The following is a 21,129-nucleotide window of genomic DNA, read 5'->3' on the forward strand; positions in this document are numbered from 1 at the left end:
CAAATTCCCTGCAAAGTGCAACCGAGAAAGTAAGTGCTGCAAAATATGGGCATGGCTTACAAGCCGTTCCTTGGTCCTCAGAGATTATTCTCTTGTGCTGTCGGGTGTTTATATTGTGCCAGCACTGCCAGGCTACATGAGCTGATTTTATGTCTATATTTGCATACACATATAGATAATATAGGTATTTTCTCACTGTATTTGCATTCAACACATAACGAGGTAGGCATTACCTCATCTTTGCTGCAAATTCCTCATAATCTTGTCATGGGATTGCATGGAAAACCAGAGCATGATTTTGACCAGCATCATTGTTTTGGATAGTGAAATCTACTGGTTGTTCTGGAAATCTCTGGCAGTCCAGAAACACCTTTTGCACCCACCTGGTCCCAGCTGCACGCTTGAGTTGGGCTGGCCATGTTGCATGGTACACGTCTCCCTGGGAGCAAATTGCCTTTCACGGTTTGGTCAAACTGTGCTTTCTGAGCCATGCTGAACATTAAATACCCAGCCAAGCTTGAAAACATTTCATAAACGAACACTAGTAAAAATCTTCACAAATTCTGCTGTTTTAATGACTGCTCAGGAGTAACGCACACTAGCTAGTCAGAGTCATGCAGGTACAGAGGCTGAGTGCCTGCGTGCTGGAAGCCGGGGCGAGTCAGGTCCTGCTGCCGCCCGCAGCCCTGGAGGGACACGTCTCTTGTTCCTCGGCCGGCAAAGGCGCGAGGGCAGATGCAGCTGTGCAAGACCTGGCTTTCCCTCCCAGCAGGCGGCACCAGAACAGGCAGCATGGCTCATGTGGGGGGACAGCTGTGGTCACAGTAGGTATCAGTGCTGCCTCCACACCTTACCCAAGACGGCGCCAAGTGAGCATGGCGCAAGGGGTGAGGAAATGGCTACACAGGGTCGGACTGAAGCTTTGCCTGTGCTCACCTCCTGCTACGAGCAGGAGTGGCCGGAGGCAGCTCTTAGGGAGACCGGGCATCCTGCAGAGTGACTCTCCCCTGGCTTTCCACCACCAGCTCTCTGCAAGGCAGGAGGAGCAACCAGAGGCGCAGCTATCTCAGCTTTTTAGCTCGCAGCTATTCTCTCCAGCTTTTGGCATTTTGGTTCAGAGGCCAGAAGCGAGCTTGCTGCTGAGCTGCAAAGCAGAGCTCAAGACTCTGACCTGGCTGGCATCCACATCTTGACATCAGCAGGTCAGCCTGTCATTAATTGAATTATACCTGCATTACTTAATAAACAAAGAATACTCTCCACATTATTACAATGTAATCCTTTAATTGGTTTATGAGCACAAAGTCCCACAGGGAGTGTCACAAATCCATCAGGATGCCCTGAGCACTGCATTTCTGAGCTGGCAAGATAAGAAGTGTCGCACACCGCCGTTCAGCCCTGGGCTGCGCCTGCACGGAGCCGAGCCAGCGCCCCGCGCCGCAGCCACGTGCTGCAGAGCTGCGCTGCCGGCAGCAGAGAGCCAGGCCCCATGCCAGCCCCTTCCCAGGGGACACCCCACACTGGGGAGCCCCGCTCGGGGCTGCTCCCAGGGAAACACAGTGGGACAGGACAGCACGCTCTGCCCCGAACTCCGTGTGCTCCTGCCTCTGACCCCCGTCCGGTCCATGATGTCTTACCAAAGCCAGATCTGTGCAACATCCCAGACGCACGCAGTGTGGATATCAGCTCCTTACCACCCATCATGTCACCCTGGAAATGCTCTCCTGCTACCCCACACCACTTGCTAAAATAGACACAAACCAAGGCTATGTCAGTGAAACTTAGCATGCTTAGACAAGGCACACGGAGACTACCCTAAAAGCAATAGGATATCCTGCTTCATGGCGCCCTGCGCACACAAATCTAAGTTAAGAATCCAGCCTACAGCATAAAATATCTACTTTTGTATCTTAATACTCAGCATTATTTGCAATCTCTGCACTGCTGGTCAGAACGTAAGTTGAAGATGGACACGGCACATGGCAGCGGGACAATGAGCAAGCCACTGTCCCTGCCACACTGCATGGACGCAGTCAGCACACCACCAGACGAATGGGCGCTCTGCAGAGATGTTTTGGTTTAGATTTTCTGTGTCCAGCAGTAAATTACAGAATCACAGAATCACAGAATCGTCTAGGTTGGAAGAGACCTCCAAGATCATCCAGTCCAACCTCTGTCCTAACACTAACAAGACCTCCACTAAACCATATCACTAAGGACTACATCTAAACGTCTTTTAAAGACCTCCAGGGATGGCGACTCAACCACTTCCCTGGGCAGCCCATTCCAATGCCTAACAACCCTTTCAGTAAGGAAGTTCTTCCTAATATCCAACCTAAACCTCCCCTGTCACAACTTTAGCCCATTCCCCCTTGTCCTGTCACCAGGCACGTGGGAGAATAGACCAACCCCCACCTCGCTACAGCCTCCTTTAAGGTACCTATAGAGAGCGATGAGGTCTCCCCTGAGCCTCCTCTTCTCCAGGCTGAACAATCCTAGCTCCCTCAGCCGCTCCTCGTAAGACTTGTTCTCCAGACCCCTCACCAGCTTCTTTGCCCTTCTCTGAACTCTCTCGAGCACCTCCATGTCCTTCTTGTAGCGAGGGGCCCAAAACTGAACACAGTACTCAAGCTGCGGCCTCACCAGAGCCGAGTACAGGGGGATAATCACTTCCCTAGACCTGCTGGCCACGCTGCTTCTTATACAAGCCAGGATGCTGTTGGCCTTCTTGGCCACCTGAGCACACTGCTGGCTCATATTCAGCCGACTATCAACCAATACTCCCAGGTCCTTCTCGGCCAGGCAGCTTTCCAACCACTCATCTCCCAGCCTGTAGAGCTGCTTGGGGTTGTTGCGCCCCAGGTGCAGGACCCGGCACTTGGCCTTGTTGAACTTCATACAGTTGACCTCAGCCCATCGGCCCAGCCTATCCGGATCCTCCTGCAGAGCCTTCCTGCCCTCGAGCAGATCGACACACGCACCTAACTTGGTGTCATCTGCAAACTTACTGAGGGTGCACTCGATCCCCTCATCCAGATCATCGATAAAGATATTAAAGAGGACTGGCCCCAGTACTGAGCCCTGGGGGACTGTACTAGTGACCGGCCTCCAACTGGATTTGACTCCATTCACCACAACTCTTTGGGCCCGGCTATCCAGCCAGTTTTTAACCCAACAAAGCGTACGCCAGTCCAAGCCGCAAGCAGCCAGTTTCTTGAGGAGAATGTTGTGGGAAACGGTGCCAAAAGCCTTACTGAAGTCAAGGTAGACCACATCCACAGCCTTCCCCTCATCCACCAGGCGCGTCACTTGTTCATAGAAGGAGATCAGGTTCGTCAAGCAGGACCTGCCCTTCATAAACCCATGCTGACTGGGCCTGATCGCCTGGTTGCCCTTCAAGTGCCTCGTGACGACATTCAAGATAATCTGCTCCATGAGCTTCCCTGGCACTGAGGTCAAACTAACAGGCCTATAGTTCCCCGGGTCTGCCCTCCGGCCCTTCTTGTAGATGGGCGTCACATTTGCTAGCCGCCAGTCGACTGGGACCTCCCCTGATAGCCAGGACTGCCGATAAATGATGGAAAGCGGCTCGGCCAGCTCCTCCGCCAGTTCTCTCAGTACCCTCGGGTGGAGAAACACATTGCAAGGAGAAACACATTGCACCCTCAGAGTATGATTCTCCTGATTTATGTGGTAATTGTAATGCTTGTGCCCTTCACTCTCCTCTTTTATCCTTCACCTCTCTTCACATTCCAAATATAAATCAAAGAAGCATTACTGACCATCAGGGAACCACTTGGGTATCTGGTTTCATGTACGGCCTGAATTTCAGATGGCAACTCTGCATTCTGAGAGCCTCTCGTTTTGCCAGCCAGAATTTTGCTCCTAATTATTGTTATTTATTTATTATTATTTTAGCTTTCCAGATGCAATTCAAATACAGTCACACAGTCTGTACACAGGCCTCTCTAATGCTTCTTAGTAGAAATTAAGCTTATTCAGTTGAGCTGTTTGTATCCTCCAGTGGAAGTGTGGAAGACAATAACACAACGTCTGTGAACAGCAAGGGGCTGTGATACTCAAACAGAGCTAACGCTGATCGTGTGGCTCGCCAACGTAAGCAATCAAAGGGCATTTACCTAAGCAGTTTATCTTTTACTCGTTTTTACGTATTCCACAACGCTACACTAGGAACATTCATTTATAAACTATATTCCTAATTTGTTCCCTTAGACATCTATACAGTTGTCATGCGTAACTAGCAGTCAGCTGTAACTATCCTTCTTTACCTACTACATCTTTTTCCATGGTATTTATCATGTTTTCCTTCTATGAGAAGGGAAGGACGTGGGGATTGCTTCAATACACAGAAGGTGTTTGTTTGCAGACTGCCTCTTAAATAAAACAAGTTGGAAACAGAGTGTCTGACCCAGGGCAGTAATGGGCAATAATGAATACAACAGAAATGTGAGCCCTGAGGGAAGTAACCTCCCATTTCAACAACTGCATCAAAATGTCTATAGGTCAGGCTGTTTGAACACAAAAAGCAAACTGGAGTGTGCTCCGCTTGTTTACTTACAGCGGAGCAAACAAAGCCCCTGCCCTGGACCACGGTGAGGGACGAACATCCTGCAATTCAGCTCGCCCAGCTGCCCATGAGCCCACATGCCACGCGGGGCGACGGGGCTGGTGCCCAGGGCAGTGCTGTGACCCAGGGGATGCCCTGAGACCCTGCATCCTCGCCAGGGCCAGGGCCAGGTCCTGGAGGCGACCCCACTCTCCGGCATCTGACATCCACAGGAGAGGGGCCAGTGCCCCAGGAAGAGGCCAGGCCAGCAGCCAGCTCTGCCGCCTTCTTCTCTTGCGCCCACAGCACTGGGAGCAGAGCGAGCACAGCCCCAGCGCAGGGCAGAGCCGGGCTGGTGCCCCCAGCCCCCAGCCACACCAGCTCCGCCATCACGCCCGGGGAGCAGCGCCTGGCACGCGACGAGGCACGCCCAGCACACCACCCTCGCTCTTATTCCCCATCACGCTGGGGAGTAAGTCATCACTCAACACTAATGACCAATGCTCATTTAATAAGACCACCATATGTCATGTGAAGAAATAAAAACCTCCTCCTAAGGTGGCAGCCTCTGCTGAGATGTATTTTACTGTAAATCTGCCACCCCACACAGAGAACTGCATGGCACTGCGATTTATGACTTTCTACTAAATTTTTAAAAGCCAATGTTTCACAACATGCACAGCTCTTCTAGTGTTTCTAGCAGATTCTCCAAGCAGAGCAAGTTCAGGAAACCCCTCCTCATGTCTCTGCTGCTGCCCTGGGCAGGTGTCAGCTCTGCGCCGCACCCAGCAGAGGAGCAGGTCCCAACAGCACGCTCCTGTGCATGTGGCACGGCATGTCCGGTGAAGTTAGGCATGACCTTATATTGCTGAAGTAACAAGGCTAATAACAGCCAGTAGGGCCCCGAGCCAGGCAAGACCTCAGGCATGCACTTCCTCTAGCGCTGTGCACAGTCCTACGGACTCTAAAAGGATTACTGCCACTAAACCTAGGTAAGTACGTTATGTGCTAGGCTGGATGAAGGGCTACACCGCCAGTGTGCCAGGCCTCTGTGAAGGATGCAATGAGACTGGAAACCATGCTCAGCTCTTACACCAGCCAAACTCCAATTTGGTTCCAGTGGAAGTATTCCATTTTGATGGAGCTGAAATATGAGAAGTGACTGGAGTGCTAAAGTTTTCTGATATAATGTAAAAAATAAAATAATAAAATAAAATAAAATAAAACAGCAAAATAAAATAAAACAAAACAAAAACTGCCTTATGCCACTAGAACAACACAAAAGCATTGCTCTGAATCTCTTAATTGCAAAAACAGTTGTGGGGGCTGGGCTTAAGACCCATTTAAGATGCACCATTTATGGCTGTTCACTGCAGGAAGGGGCATGGCATCTGCCTGCCACCACACACATACACTGTTAGGTGTATACCTATTTTTAACAAACCATGAGCTGAAATATCTTAGTTCTACCTGGAACATGAACAAACTTCCTTTTCTTGGACAACTGAAGACATGTAGTACAGGACTAACCATATCCCCATGGGTTTTCCACTAGCCCACAACGGGAGGGCTTCTCACTGCTTGCAGACACAGGGATACAGAGATGGGGAGGCATATGTAAGGCAACTGTTGTGATCATCTGGAGTGAGAACGGGGGCTCCGTGCAAGGGAACAAGGAGCAACTAGAAAGAAAACTGCACCCCCAGAACTGGTCACCAAGTGCATCCCTTGCCACAGGCTGGGTGACAGGGACCAAACATGGTTTGGAGTGGCCCAGTCCATCACTGCTACAGCCAGGGCACCAAACGCTGAGCAGCCCAAAGAGGGGCATCCATGTGCATGCTCTGCTCACAGAGGCTGGGCAGAGCCTTTACAGTGAAATGTCACCTGGCACACTGGTCCTCCCCACATGCACTCCACAATCCTTGTCTCCAGCACAGCACAGCTCTTTCCAGCCTGTGAGTCTGCTGCCTTCCCAAAGTTTCCCCCAGCAGAGTCATAGAATGGTTTGGGTTGGAAGGGACCTTAAAGATCATAAGGTTCCCACCTCCCTGCCATGGACAGGGACACCTTCCACTAGACCAGGCTGCTCAAAGCCCCATGACACCTGGCCTTAAACACTGCCAGAGATGGGGCATCCACAGCATCTCTGGGCAGCCCATTCCAGTGCCTCCAGACCCTCACAAAAATAAAGTTCTTCCTAACATCTAATCTAAATCTACCCTTTTTAAGTTTAAAGCCATTACTATCAGCCTTGTTCTATCACTACACCCCCTGACAAAGAGTCCCTCCCCACCTTTCCTGTAGCCCCCTTTAGGAACTGGAAGGCTCCTATAAGGCCTTCCCAGGGCCTTCTCTTCTCCAGGCTCAACACCCTAACTCTCTCAGCCTCTCTTCATAGCAGGAGAGCTCCAGCCCTCTGATCATCCTTGTGGCCTCCTCTGGATCCACTCTAACAGGGTATGCAAGAGCTGATACACAAAGAGAAGCCATGGAGTTGCATCATGGCACTGGGTTGTGCAACAAAACCTCTTTAGGAACCAAAGCCATAACCTAAGGGGCTCAAATGCTGCAGTCACAAGCTGCACTGTGAGGAAAGGTCCTCATATGGACCAACCCACACCACCTCCCCAGCCCTGCCACAGACTATCCAAGAAGATTCCTGAACAGAGCCTGCCGGGACACCCTGCAGTTGCATATGGGCAAACACCACCACAGCCTGAACTGAGGCCTGTACTGCTCTCATCTGGTTTCCTTACACCCTGGCGGAGGCAGGCGCACAGCCCTGTGTCAGTGTGGAAGGGTCCTCTCGTGGCACTCGAGACCAACGCGAGTGGCAGCGCCTGCTCAGTGGCGCCAGCACACAGCGGAGCCACGAGGAGCCCTGGCATGGCCGGGCTCAAAGGCAGTTCGGTGCAGAGCAGCTGAGTCGTGACCTGAGCAGGGGCTCTCCTGTGAAATGCGACGTCCTCAGCACAGCCACTGAGTCACAGCTGGCAAGGCGACACGTCCTGCTCGCCTTACTCAGATGTGCTCCCATGGAGCCTGGAAGGGGGCTTTACATCAAGTATTTTAAGAGTGTGTTGGTGAAAACAAAAACAATGCAGCTTTCCAGAGCACAGGCAATGCTGCCAACTGTATGTGTTTTCCTTTGCTGGGACAGACTGCATGAAATGGGTAAATTCTTAACTCTGGCTAAAACCTAGAAGAAATTCAACCCACATCTCATCCACATGTAGCAAAAAGTCTCTGAATTGCTGTTCAGTGTTGTTAGAGAAATCCCATGCCCAAATCCTAGGACCAGGAACATTGCCACCAGTGTGCTGAAAACACATTTGGGGGTTTCCTGTCTGTCGGACTTTTTCTACTACACTGCTTCTTCCTTGTACGCCTTTTCCTTACTGCTGTATTACAGCTGGTGGTCAGTCTTCATGCTATGGTAGGTAAAGCGCTGCCACACCTCCCTGCTACAGGCTCCTGTGCCAAGCTCAGGCCTCTGGTCTCTGTCCCCCTTGGCCAGGCACAGAGACTACACAAAACAAAGAATTACAATGACTTACCAAGGGAATATCAGATATGTGGCAACATAACAATGTTGAGGCAATGAAAACAGTTTTATGCCTCTAATCCAAAAAGCAATCCAACATGATCTTGACAGAGAAGCCTGAACAAAATCTTCAAAGGACAAAAAGCCATTCAACTTTAAAGCAAAGTTACCTAATCACGTGTTTTCATGGAAATGTTTTGATAGTTCCTGGTGAGAAACTTCATCTGGAAGAGCAACCTCAAAAGCAAGGCATTAGGCAAAGGTTTCGCAGCATCGGGAACCAGCTTCAAGCACTCAGAGTCACTCTGGCCACATGCTACGCAGTTAAGGAGGCCTTCACTGAGGGTTCCCATTAGCCATTTGATAAATCACCCTTTGCATTATTCAGCCAGCTCAGGACAAATATTATCTGCAGAGTGATTTAATCCCCAGGAAGATGGAAGCTGCCATGCTAGCTAGGCCAGCAGCCCCAAGGCCAGGGCCAGCAGGCAGCCAGCACCCAGGGCCTGTGTGGACGGAGCCCCCAGGGCCAGCGCTGCCATCGCCCTCTGGACCTGGCACCACCTGTACATGCTCTTGGCCAGGGACCTTCCCCCAGATCCTCCTCCCTTCAGACACCACAGACGCCACTACACACCTTTCTAAATTACAAGGTGATTTGTCAGCTAACACAGCTTCCATTGAAATCCATGTCCCCCGGTCCTTGGCCAGGCAGTGGCCTCCAGGGCCAGGCTCCTGGCACCACAACCTTTCATCACATCACAGACCTCTGGCTAACAGAGTCTGGACCTAGGATTCACCACCTCCGAGGGTGGTAAGGCACTGCAACAGGCCGCCCGGAGAAGCTGTGGATGCCCCATCCATAGGGTGTTCAAGGCCAGGCTGGGACTTGGGCAACCTTATCTAGTGGAAACTGTCCCTGCCCGTGGCAGGGGGTGGGGGTAGAACTACATGCTCTTTCAGGTCCCTTCCAACCCAAACCATTCTATGATTCTGTGATTCAAGGGGCTGGGGAGGGCACAGTGCCTGTCCTTGGACATCAGGGCATCAAACACCAGGCTCAAGACTTCTGAGAACCCTGCTTTTACATTCTCTGTGCCCCATCTCCACGCCCTATGAATACCAGTTCCTCTCACTTCCTCTACGGGCTGTCTTAGTTCTCCAAGAACCATCAGCAAGAGCTGCCACAGAAAAGAAAATTACTGTTATTACTGTTTCATGATGGGCTGCAGGCCAGACAGACAGCCACATAATCACCACAACACAATGAGGGATCCTGTTTGTTATCTGGGAATACATCAAAGGTCTCCATCCCTCTTCAGGAGCCCCACAAAACCCTCACTACTGCAGGAGAAATGCACTCATAGATATGGACTCATCATTGCAATCGCTTTTGCAGCAGGGTTACGTTGGAATATTTATGATAGCCTGGAATTAGGGCACCATCTTTTACCCCTGGGTCTGTAACACCATTTCCAATACACGACCTGGACAGCAATTATGATTACTCTCCACCTCAGTACTCGGTGAGACAGCTTCCCAGACCAGCTCCTCCACCAGCAACTGCTCCCTGGTGCGCAGCACAGCTGGGCTGGAGGGCTGGCCACGGGCTCCCCGCTCACCGTCCTCCGTCGGGAGCTGCTCGGTCAGTTAACCTGGGGAGAAGAGTCCTGCTCCCATCGCTGTGAACCCCCCTGCTGCCAGGGGCAGGCGGGTGCTCCCCTGGGTGCTGCTCTGGAGGAGGGGAGGCCCCAGCACCAAAGCACCAGCACCAAAGCACCAGCTGGCTCCCCGGGCCTGCTAGACACTCTCAGCAAAGGAGAAGGTGCTTCTTCAATATTTTGTTTCCAGAACGATGTCTCAAACTTCGGCATACCAGAAGATATACCTGACTAATTGGAAGCAAATATTTCCTTTTCATTGCAAAGTACACATATATATTTATATATATGTGATATATATATATATTTGATATATATTTATAGAAGAAGTGGTTCACTTTTAAGCAACAAAACCCTGTACTGGTTTGGATTTGGCCTTAGAGGCTTGAGCATGTCTCCAGTAGTGCTTCTGTTCAACTACATTGCTTTCTGCTATCCATCTGCACTGACAACATGCTTTTACTTCCAAAGCATTTTAGGTAACTACTTCAAGAATAATTTTTATTTAAAACACATGCAGAGACATATCTCTTAGCACGAAACTCATCAAATAGTGTCAGCAAGCACATTTTAATAGCATAATATTGAAAAGTAATTTTACTACTAGCAAGAGAAGTCTGAAGACTGCAGAGGATATATTTAGATGTGTATAAATAGACAACACTCAGCAATGTCTGGTCAAAGGAGTACAAATCTTCCCTAATGCATGGAATATGCCTGGCCCAAACGCTTCAATAGCACTTAGACAAGCCTTTTCTGTTTGGCTCAAATTCTGCCAGGCCTGTTAATAGCAGAGCTATTAGCATGATTTTCTGGACTGGTTGCTTGCTCAGAGAACATTCAAAGATTGTTCTATAAAACTGAACCTGTTACCACATCTGAAAGCATAGGAAATATTGATCAGCAATGGAAAGCCATTAGCTCTCCAGCATCTGACATATCCCCATACACCCCAGCAGGCGAACAAGCTCTCCAGGCACCTTTGGGTGCTTCATCTTCCCACTGTGCTTCCAGCTTGCAGGCACCCTTGCTTGCCAAGACCGTACCTACGGGCACACCAGCCTCTCCATGAATTCTGTGGGAAACAATGCACACTAAGCCACCTGCAGTGGCAGCAGCTCACAGGAGATCTGACCGGGGAAGATCTGTTTCCTTCTTGCCACACTGTTCTGCTACATTTCTCCTTGGGTTCCGAACCGTTTTGCACCACACACTGAGTCAGTCCCGTTGTTGCGCTGGGAGACAATCCCTGATCCTTCTTCCCCTGCCTTATGACCAAAGTCTATCTCCATTCACCTCTGTGTAGCCAAATGGAAGTCTCTCTAGATGACAAGAGTTATATGAAAAATTCAAGAAGCCCCCCTACGAAACCATCCTGAATAACACTGCAGCACAGAGTCCAGCCTTTTTCTTGATCATAAATGGAAGATAAGATCACCCAGCCCTCCCGCACTCACTGAAATAGCACAGTTTGGAGTTCATTCCTGTACCTGCATGGGTTTTAGTAAACCATCAAACTGGTAAACTACCTCAAACTCGTGCTAGATGCCTGAAATATCCAGGATATATTTCCACTGACTGCACTGCCATGATAAAACTAGTAACTGCTCTTTCAGAAATAAGCTATTATGTCAAGGGAAGCTTCTTAGTAAGGTTTGTGACTTGAGGCCTAGCTGGCAAGCTTGGGTATGCATTTTGATAGTCTTATGCATTTAAATGCATTTACTATGCATTTAAACAAATGCACAATCCCTTGAATACAGTATATATTTAGAAATTTACTTCAGAAAGGTGTTTGGGCACTGACAGCAGTCAGTTTCTTGTATGGTTCTTCTTCCAAAATTGAACCTGACACCCAGATCAGCAGAGTCCTTGTTTTGGAGCACACCAGCTCCAGTCCACCAGGACAGACCTCCAGCAGCACCGCAAAGTCCATGGGCTGGCATGAAGGTGAAGCCCATACACAGATCACAGCTTTGGGGTAATGCCTCTAAGCTAACGGGGGTCCCAGCCAGTGGCCATGAGGCACCATAAGGCATGCGCAGCCCTGAAAGTCCAGGTGGGCCCATGCTCCTGGAAACATCTGCAGACAGGATTTGTGCTGTCAGAACCAGCTGAGACCCTTCCGCAGAGCAGCAGCAGGCCCTCAGACGCACAGCTGTAACCAAAAAGGCTCAAATGACCCAGGGTGGATCCATCTCATCTCACAGGTTTGTTGTCTGGCCACGTTAGCTTGAACACATCTGGACATGCCGCACTCAGCCAAGGACAATCAGAAGGAATGCACTGACACGATGTTACTCTGAGGACACATGAAATGTAAGCATGGATGGAAAAGATGTCCGAACAGCAAGATGACCAAGGCATAGGTATCCTGGCTCCAGGACAGTCAGCTGGAGGCTGCAAGGGGCTGGACGTAGCTAGAGACACCCAACTTTCCCACGCTCAGTTTGGGGGACTGGTCAGGTTACGTTCACACCTGCAACTGAGACCAGCAAGTCGTGCTCCAGACACTCCATGCAATGACAAGCATTGCCTGTCCCAGAGACATGACAGACCAAGCTAGACAAGGAGACAAAGGTTCAGGAGAGGAAACACTGCCGTCTTGCACCACAGAAGACAATGAGAGAGGGCAGTGCTCACGTTAACTCTCATGGCAGACCTCGGTGGGCGCAGATCCTGTGCCTCCAAGCCAGCGCTGGCAAGCACCAAAGGAAGGGGCTTTCAAAAGCGCTTCCAGCCCAGTCACGCCAGTGCTCCCCTGGGTGCGGCAGCCCCAGAGCCAGCCTGGCTGTGCAGGCTCCCCCTCGCACGGGCCCCTCCTCGGCTGCGGCTGCTCCCTGGAATCAGGTTTGTTTGCTCCTGACATCAACATGGCTGCAAGGTTTCCGCTGGCTCCCCTACAACTGTTGTGCCGTCTCCCCGAATGGGAACCTTCCAGCAGCAAAAAAGGTTTCTCTTGTCCTACATTTGCTTTCCCGCAGACTAGAAGTGCACGCTACAGACAGGCAGACGGGAGGGGAAGGGACGGCAGCACACGCATATCCCGGGATCCCGGGGACAAGCGACAGCCTTCCGGGACTGAGGGGCGAGGAGCCAGGCGGGCGCCCGGGCGAGGGCAGCGGGACGGGGCGGTTCGCGGAGCCTCCCGCCGCGGGGGCAGGCGAGAAGGGGATGCCGGAGAGCCGGGCGCCTCCCCGTCCGGCCGCCTTCCCTCCGGAGCAGCTCCACACCCCCGCGGCCGCAGGAGCCGACGGGGCGGCGGCACAGCCCTCGCGGGAGCGCCCGGGGCACGGGGGGCGTCCCAGCGTGGCCGCGACCCCGCGGCGCCTCCGCCGGGCACGGGCAGCCCCGCGGGGGCGGACCCGGCGCGGCGGCGCAGAGCTCGGCCCGGCCCGGCGGTGCCGGCGCTCCCCAGGCGGCGGCAGCACCGCGCCGCGGCGCGGAGGGGGCGGCGGCCGCCGCGGCATTCGCGGCCCTGCAGCACCCCCAGCCGCGGGCGGCCGCCGGCGCCGTCCCGCGGGCAGCGGCGGGAGCGCGGCCCGGCCCGGCTCGGTTCGGCTCGGCCCGGCCCGGCCCGGCCCCGCCCGGCCCGTCCGCGGGGCGCCCGCCCCGCCCGCCCCGCGCAGCCCCGCGGCCGCCGCCCTCCCGGGAGGGGCGTCCCGGGCGCCGCCGCCAGCCCCGTCCCGGCGCCGCCCGCCGCGCTGCGGGGCCAGCCCCGCCCGGCCGGCTCGGGACCCGCCGCGGCCGCCCTCCCGCGCCCCTTCCCCCGCGGGCCGGTACCGGCGGCTGCAATGCAGATGGGGCCGGGCTCGGCCGCCCGCCCCGCGATTACCTGGTGCCTCCCGGGGAAAGACGGCGTCCGGAGCGCTCCCCCTGCAGCTGCGGCCGCGGCCAGGCTCCGGCGGGGCTTCAGGGTCTCGCGGCAGGCAGGCTGGCCGCCTCTCTGCCCTGTGCCGGCGCTCAGCAGCCGCATCCTAGAGCGGCTCCGCGGCGGCGGCTGCCGGCGGCCGGGGCGGGCAGGGCAGCCCGCGCGGACGGCCCCATGGAGCGCGGCGGCTCAGCGCGGCGCGGCCGGCGGCAGCGCACACGCACACGCGCGCAGCCCGCGCCGGGCGGGCGGGAGGCGGGGGGACGGCGCGGGGCACGCAGCGGCGCAGCCCGCCGAGCCCGCTCGCATCGCCCCGCCGCGGGCAGCCCGCTCGGCTCCGCGCCGCTCCGCGCCCGCCGGCCGGCCGGTGACCTTGCCGTGTACCTGCGCCAGGTTAATCCTCGCCGAGCGCTCTCGCTCCGCGCCCCGCTGCGTAATCCTGCGCGCCGGGGCGCCGCCGCTGGACGCACGGACGGGCGGGCGGACGGGAGGGGGGCGCGGGCGCGGGGCGCGCCGGCGGCGGCCCCGGCGCCTCCCGGGGGCAGCTACGGCGCAGCGGGCGCGCAGCGCGCAGGGGCGGCCGGCGGCAGGGCCATGCGGCTCCGCGCCGCTCCGCGCCGGGCGCGCTCAGGCGGAGCAGCCGTGGCGCCGGGCGTTGCGGCGGGGCAGGGCGGGGAGCTCGGCGCCCGCGGCTCGCCCCTCCGCCGCGGCCGCTGCGCCCATCCTCCGCGCCGCCGGCGGCCGCCCGGCCCCGGCCCCGGCCCCGGCCCCGGCCCCGGCCCCGGCCCCGGCCCCGGGCAGCCGCGCCGCTCGCTGCAGCATGGAGGCGGCCGCCGCCTCCCCCGCGCCGCGCCGCCGCGCCGGGGCGGGCTGGAGGAGCCGGGCGCCTCCCCGCCCCGCCGCACGCACGGCTGAGCCGCAGCCGCCGGCCGCCGCGCAGACGTGCCGCCGGGCGGGGGAGCGTGGGGCGCCGGCACGGGACCCGGCACCGGCACGGGACCCGGCACGGGACCCGGCACGCTTCCGCCTGCCCGCGGCCCCCGCGGCCCCGAGCGCGGCCGTGCCCACGGGCGCTGCCGCCCCCTGCCCCGGCGCGGCGGAGGGCGCGGGCTGCGGAGCGGGCGGCGGCGGCGGCGGGGGCTGTGCGGTGCCGGGCGGCGGCCGCCGCTGCTGCAGGGCGCGCGGGGAGCGAGGAGCGGAGAGAGAGGAGAGGAGAGGAGAGAAGAGGAGAGGAGAGGAGAGAAGAGAAGAGGAGAGGAGAGGAGAGAAGAGAAGAGGAGAGGAGAGGAGAGGAGAGGAGAGAAGAGGAGAGGAGAGGAGAGAAGAGGGGAGGAGAGGACGGCCGCGGCCCGTCGTGAGTGCGCGGGGGTTTCGACCTGGCCGTGCGTCCGGCAAAAGCGACCCGCAGAGTCAGCCCGCGGCGCGGGCAGCAGCAAGGCGCGGCTGCGAGGCGGCGGCGGAGGCTGAGCGCTGACCTGCATGGTGAGCGGGCCCGAACCTCGGAGGCAGCCCCGCAGCCGGGCCCGCGGAGCCGTCCTGCGAGCGCCTGGTCCGAGGGCACGGGCCCTGACACCTGACGTGGAGGAGGGGATGATCCTGGCAGGAGAAGGAGAGGCTGGGTTATCTCTGGGGTCAATAAATTCGGGAGCTTTTAGGGACTTAGAGGTTGTCGTCTGGCTCCAGAGATCCCTAACAGAGAGAAGGGTGCATCTCATGCTACGAAATGCTGGTACCTTTGCTCGGTTCTCTTTTGCGAGAAAATTTCAGTGGTGTTACAGGAGTGTCAGCAGAACAGCGTGACAAGTACTGCCTGGAAAGCCTTGAAGAGAAGCTAACGAACCTCATCAGCCTGCCGGTGACTCTGCGTTTGGAGGAAGGTGCACGCCCCGCGCCCCCTGCAACGGGCCGTCTCCTCGTTTGCCCTCCGTCGGGATAGCCCACATCCGCCTGCTCTTCTGAGGTGCCCAGGCCTGCTCGGCTTCCCTGGCTGATGCGCTCAGGATGCTGCTGTCTGCAGCTGGACCGGCACACAGGGCAGTTGCTGCTGCAGGGTGCAGGGGAGGACTCAACAACTGCACCGTGCGCTCAGAGGCAGCGGACCCAGTGCTGTTGGGATACCTTGGCATTTTGCTGCAGGTGCACGTGAGGGGAGCTCCACCCCAGAAAAGAAGAAATGCGGTGCCAGTTTTCACACCTCTCTGCTGACACTGTTCGTGCACCGGGATCCGATGTGTGGTGTCAGTGCGGGTGAGAAAAGGGAATGCAGCAGTGCTCCTAGGCTCGGGTCTGTCCGTGCAACCTGAGAAAACTGCTCTCCTTGCAACCTCTGAGGGGGAAAAGGAGTTTGTTTTTGTGGTCTTCACAGCAGCTTGTGACCGTGGTCCAGAGAGGAGTGCCCCTCCTCAGAGCAGCCGTCCTCTGCTCTTCCAGCAGCCTGTGAAGCTGCCCAGGGCCTGGCAGCCAGGCTAGGTACTCGTGGCAGCTCTCTTAAGTCAGTGTTTATCTCCAAGTCCCAGCTGCTGTTTCATGGATGTGGTTCAAGTTGTTACAGGGGCAGAGAGGCTAAAATGCTGGAGGGAGGGAATGACTAACTCTTCTTCTCCCCTAAGGGAAAGGTCATGGCAGAAAGCTGATTTTGCTGAGGTTGGCTCATGCAGTTACTCTCCCTAACATTCACTTCTATCGCTGTTGGCCTTTGGAGCTGGAGACAGTGTGTTCAGCTTTCCTCAGTCTTGTGTCCAGCCCTGCTCAGCTTTAACAGTGTGCTCTCCTCTGGAGAGAGCAGAGACAAGAAGATGCTCTGTGGTATAACGTTTGCAGTCTTGGCTGAGTTCTACCGCATTAGACAGTCTTCTCGGGCTTCCTGTTCACAGCGTTTGCTGCTCTGGCAGTCCTCTGCTGCCCCAGGAATAGGACAGCTGGCACGGTGGTGATGCCAGCTGTGCGGCTGGCATTGACAAAGGAAGCAAGTGTTTGGATATGGCTTCCCTGGCGACAGGGAAATGAAAAAGCCCTGCTAGCGGAAGCTTGCTCTCAGAGTCAGGCTTATACTGGAGGCTCCGCTGGTTTGCTACCATCCAACACAAACACACCAGGAGGACTGGTCCAGAACCGCTCTCTGAACTGGGATTGTGACAGCACAGCCCAGAAACTGCCTTCTTGCAGGCAGCTACAATAACGCCCCACACCCTCTGGCCTCAGGGGGCTGTGCAAGGGCTGCTGCAGCTTCTCTGCCAGCCTGAGGTCCATGGCGGACATGGGATTGAAGTGGCACCACTGCCTTGTTAACGTACCTGGTGGAAAACACTCCTCCGTGGAGTGTCTGGGGGCGTGGAGAGCCGGGGGTGTGCTGGGGGGGGCTCACTCCCTGCTGCATGAGAGGAACAGACAGTCCGTCTGGTCACTGCGCATGCCAGCAGTGGTGCTCCCAGAGACGCAGCATGTCTCTTCCAGTCACCTTCCACGGCCCTCGGCCTTGGCCTCGGTCTCCAGGTTGCCTTGCGGGTGCTCTCCCCTGGTAGCAGCTCCTGGGGTCTTGGTTTGAAAGCAGGGCAGCCCCTAAGGCGCGGGGATGCTCTTGGCTGTGATCTGCTTGCAGAAGGAAAAGCACTCCAGCTGCAGGAGATCAGGAGCGTCCCTTCCTGGGAGCACCGTGTTGGTGACAAGCACGGACTCGGGTCTGGAGGAGCAGTGGTTGTACAGTGACCGGCCTCTAACTGCGCTGCCCAGCGGCTGGTGCTGCTCAGCGAGCGGTCAGGCTCTGCCTGGCTGCCCCTGTCCTGGAGGCACATGCCCACCGCCAAGTGTAGCTCCATGGCCTGTTAGAGCAAAACCTCAGCTGCTTTCAGGCAGGAGCAGTCACCAGCGCGTTCTGTGCCACATCAGAGCAAGGCAAAGTGAATCCTGGGGCCGGTGTTGCTGTCTGCTGTCCTGCTGGTGCAGCTCCCACCCCGGAGCTGTTCCCCTCCCTCTGGTACCCCCTGCACTGGGGTCCCTCGCTGGGGTGCTCCTGGCTGCCCGGGGTCGGGCAGGGGGGCTGTGCCTGCACGCTCCCTACAGCGCTCAGGGCGGGCTGCGTGGAGAGAGACCTCGGTGGCCCAGGAAGGGGCCAGTCCGTGCCCGGGGTTGCCCCCGCGCGCCTGGCAGCGTGCCCCCGAGGTGGCCTGGGCACGTGTCGCCCACAGGGCTGGGGGCACACAGGGCTGCTCACCTGACCTCCGGTGTAGCTCTGGTCCCCCCGGCCTCGGGGAGCCCTCACGGCACCAGAGCTCAGCCACCGTGTGCCTTGCCCATTCCTCTTCCCCGTAAGCCTTCAGGGTGAGCTTTGTCTTACTCCAGCCTCCAAGAATAATATTAATGCTTTTTTTTCTGAAAGAGCCAATAACTTCTTAAACTCTTTCCTCCCCATGGTTTTTTCTTATTTCATCACCTTGGTCTTTTGGGGCTGAAATAACGAGATCTTTTTCAGGAAAGTGGTTCATACCAAATAATACATAGAGCTGCTCTGATGAGCTTTCTAACCCTAAAACAGCTCACAGAGCAGGGACGTACGGACTGGGCACAGTACCCCAACCAGCCAGCTGCAGGCTGGTGGCACTGTGCCCACCTCACTGCCAAGCTGGCTCCCACGCCTCCCAGACCCAGCTGTCTGCCCTCCACGGCGGCGGGTCGCAGCAGGAGCTTGTCCCTCATCAGTTCAGACCTCCTCCCTGGCTCCATGCCATAAACCCACACGCTCCTTAAAGATGCAACTGAAGCAGGTACCATCCACATGAATTGCTGCCAAACAGCTGGGCAAGCAAAACTGAACACTATTCTTGGGGTAAAAAAGGAGAAATACTTCTTTTCTAAGGTGGTGGTGGTTGTGTGCGAGTCTGGAGGAGTGACGAATTAGGCATACATCATTCTGCATTGATCAAAATGCTTTATGTTGGGAAAAAAAAATAAATTTTTCATTAGGCACCTCTGATTGTTCATACAGTGTGCTGTGTGTACACCCTAAAGGAGATCAGCAGCAGTGCAGTGTAGCAGTAACAGCAGCAGATGGGTGGCTGCAAGTTTTAGCATCCCTGCTTAAAACTTTAAGGCAAGAGGGAGTAAATGTTATTTTTTATGATAGGCTGTTGTGCCTCATCAAAAAGTATGTGGAAATTGCAGTGTTTACTCATCTTTACAAGAAGAAAATTCACTGCTTTAATCACTGAAATGTCAAGTGCAGCATTGCGTGGAGTGGATTTTCCCCTCCTCCAGAGCACTTGGGAAATGGGAAATGCTGCTGGCACAGGGCTTAGCATGAGCTTCTCCCTCCAGAAGAAGCAGTGAAGTTTGTTGCGTTGCCCGGTTTTTTGTTTCACAGGATTTTTTTTTCCTTTTCAAGTTCTTTAGTCTGTAAGATGGGGGAGCTGTTGCATTGTACAAAAACATTGCACAGACAGTTCCTCCTAGTTACTAGGTGTTGTGTCATCTCTTAAGCAGCCTGCAGCAGGAGTTCAGTAGAAGCCTGGACAGCTATGCAAGCCTGCAGCAGGCACAGAGGCTTTCTGGAACGAGGCTTATCCAATTACTGCATTCATCAGCCAATGAGGCACTGAGAGCTGTGCATAAACCTGACCCAGGCAAACGGTTGTTGGATGAGCCTCTTCCTTATAATTAGTTCTAAGTTTATTTAAGGTAGACTGGCTTTGTGTTTATGCCCAGCGTACTTTTGTTAGTGGTAAAGCATCAGCACAGATGATGCTTTACCACCAAAAGATTGATTTATTGCTCTTTGGTGTGCTTCTCTATCTGATGACAACTGGCACAGACGGTGAATCCGTCCCTGCACCTGAAAGCACCATGGAGAGGAGGGAGATTGTGGGTCTGGGTTGGTCCTCAGGCAGACTTGGTTCATCAGTTGAAACTAAATCGAGTAAAGGAGATGCTTAATAACTGAAAGCTACTTTTGTCAGGTTTTTTATCTTTTGAAAATCTTTTTGACTTAGATTTATATTCATGATTACAGTAATTGCACTGTTTGTTTGATCTTTTAACAGATTTTCTTTCTGAGAAAGAAGTAAAATAAAACACTGATGTAGTTTGGATTGTTCTTTAAATCTCATACAAGATTGTATGAAGATTTCTATCAATTGGTACCTGTCTGTCAAAAAAACGTTTAATATCTTCCAGTATTTTTAAATTTGTACATATAAACTGGAGTACTAACACATTAATACTGGACATCCAGTAGTGATCTGGCACACAAAGTAATTTTGTTTTATTATGTATGAATAATAATCCATTATGAATCCATTTTGTAACTCCGTTTTGTAAGGGATGCTGGTCCTGTGTAACATGAGCACCTCTCCCTGTACTGCAGTCCCTCAAGGTGGGACTGGCGTTAACTTGGGACAGGCACCATGGTGGTGGCTGTCACTCACAGCACAGAGGGACAAATGCCCCGTCCTGCCCGAGCCGCCAGCCCAAGTTGGAGTGTTGGGCAGGAAGGCACCAAGCGCAACAGGGAGCTGCCGCTGCGGCGGGAGGGCAGCACCGATGTGTCGGGGCTGGGGCAGAGGTGAATGTAAAACAAGGGGGCTGCTGACAACCCCAGCAATCCTGTTTTTCCAGCTGTAAAAGGACATACAGGTGTTACTGAGGCAGACACTGCCTTCAGTCTGTGAAGCCTGGTTCTTGATGCAGGCGTGGTTTTTACTGTCGCGTTTCAGCTAACAGCGGGAGGTGGGAGCCAAAATATACCAATGGTCCCCGGGGAAGGGACTTAGTGCTGCAGTGCAATGCTGCTGTGTGATGAGCTGGTATTGAGCAAAAAACAACCCTAGACTCCTTCCTCTGAGGGAGTTTAACCTGCTGGATCCAAGGGCAGAGATCACCCATCGCTGCACAAGGCTCCCTGCTGGCACACTGCACAGCACCCACATCCCCCTCAGTGCCAGACCTCATGTCGCTGCCATAGCCTGGCCCAGACCTCACCTGCCACAAGGGACCCTGCCATTTCTCTGAGCCAAGACAGGCCCACAGGGACAGGGATGATGATGGAGAAATGCAGAACACCACTCGAGGTGCCTTCATCAGAGCTGGCAGTCTTTCTACCCTGTACGTCATCAGGTGAGTGTGCTTCTGCTGCATTTAGGCAGGCAGAAGTGTTGAGTGATGTGTGCATGGGACGGGCTGCACCTGGCCATAGTGCAGGTGCCTTTGTCCTGCATCACCAGGGCTCAACACCCATCTCTGCTTATTTAACAAAGCAGAGTGGCTGAGTTAAGGATGCACTCCATTGCCTGTCACCTTCTCCCTTCTTCTGGTAGTATTTAGGTGTGCCCTTGACATTTTAATAATGTCATCCCTTAATACTTGCATTCTTTTTGGTTTGTTGTTTGCTTAGTTGCTTTTTGTTTGTTCATTTTTACTTATTTCCTGTTTGCGTTCTTTCTTATGTGATTTATATTTTCCTTGTTGAGGTGATATCTCAGCAGAAAATAGCAAA

At 54.7% G+C, this 21,129-nt stretch overlaps 1 protein-coding gene across 3 annotated transcripts in view; it reads right to left on the bottom strand.

The window, feature by feature from the left end:
• LRFN5 (leucine rich repeat and fibronectin type III domain containing 5) overlaps positions 1 to 14,154 on the bottom strand; it is a 59,666-nt gene extending 45,512 nt beyond the window's left edge. The window contains exon 1 of one of the 3 annotated variants that reach the window (XM_035551217.1): positions 13,611 to 13,892. The gene's annotated coding sequence lies outside the window, so the exon portion shown is untranslated. Of the gene's footprint in view, positions 1 to 13,610; positions 13,893 to 14,030 lie in introns of those variants that run through there. The other 2 variants (XM_035551214.2, XM_035551215.2) reach the window with 2 other exon arrangements.
• Positions 14,155 to 21,129: the final 6,975 nt, after the last annotated feature.

The sequence above is a fragment of the Cygnus atratus genome, chromosome 5, assembly GCF_013377495.2.
Source record: "Cygnus atratus isolate AKBS03 ecotype Queensland, Australia chromosome 5, CAtr_DNAZoo_HiC_assembly, whole genome shotgun sequence".
In the NCBI taxonomy this organism is placed as follows: domain Eukaryota; kingdom Metazoa; phylum Chordata; class Aves; order Anseriformes; family Anatidae; genus Cygnus; species Cygnus atratus.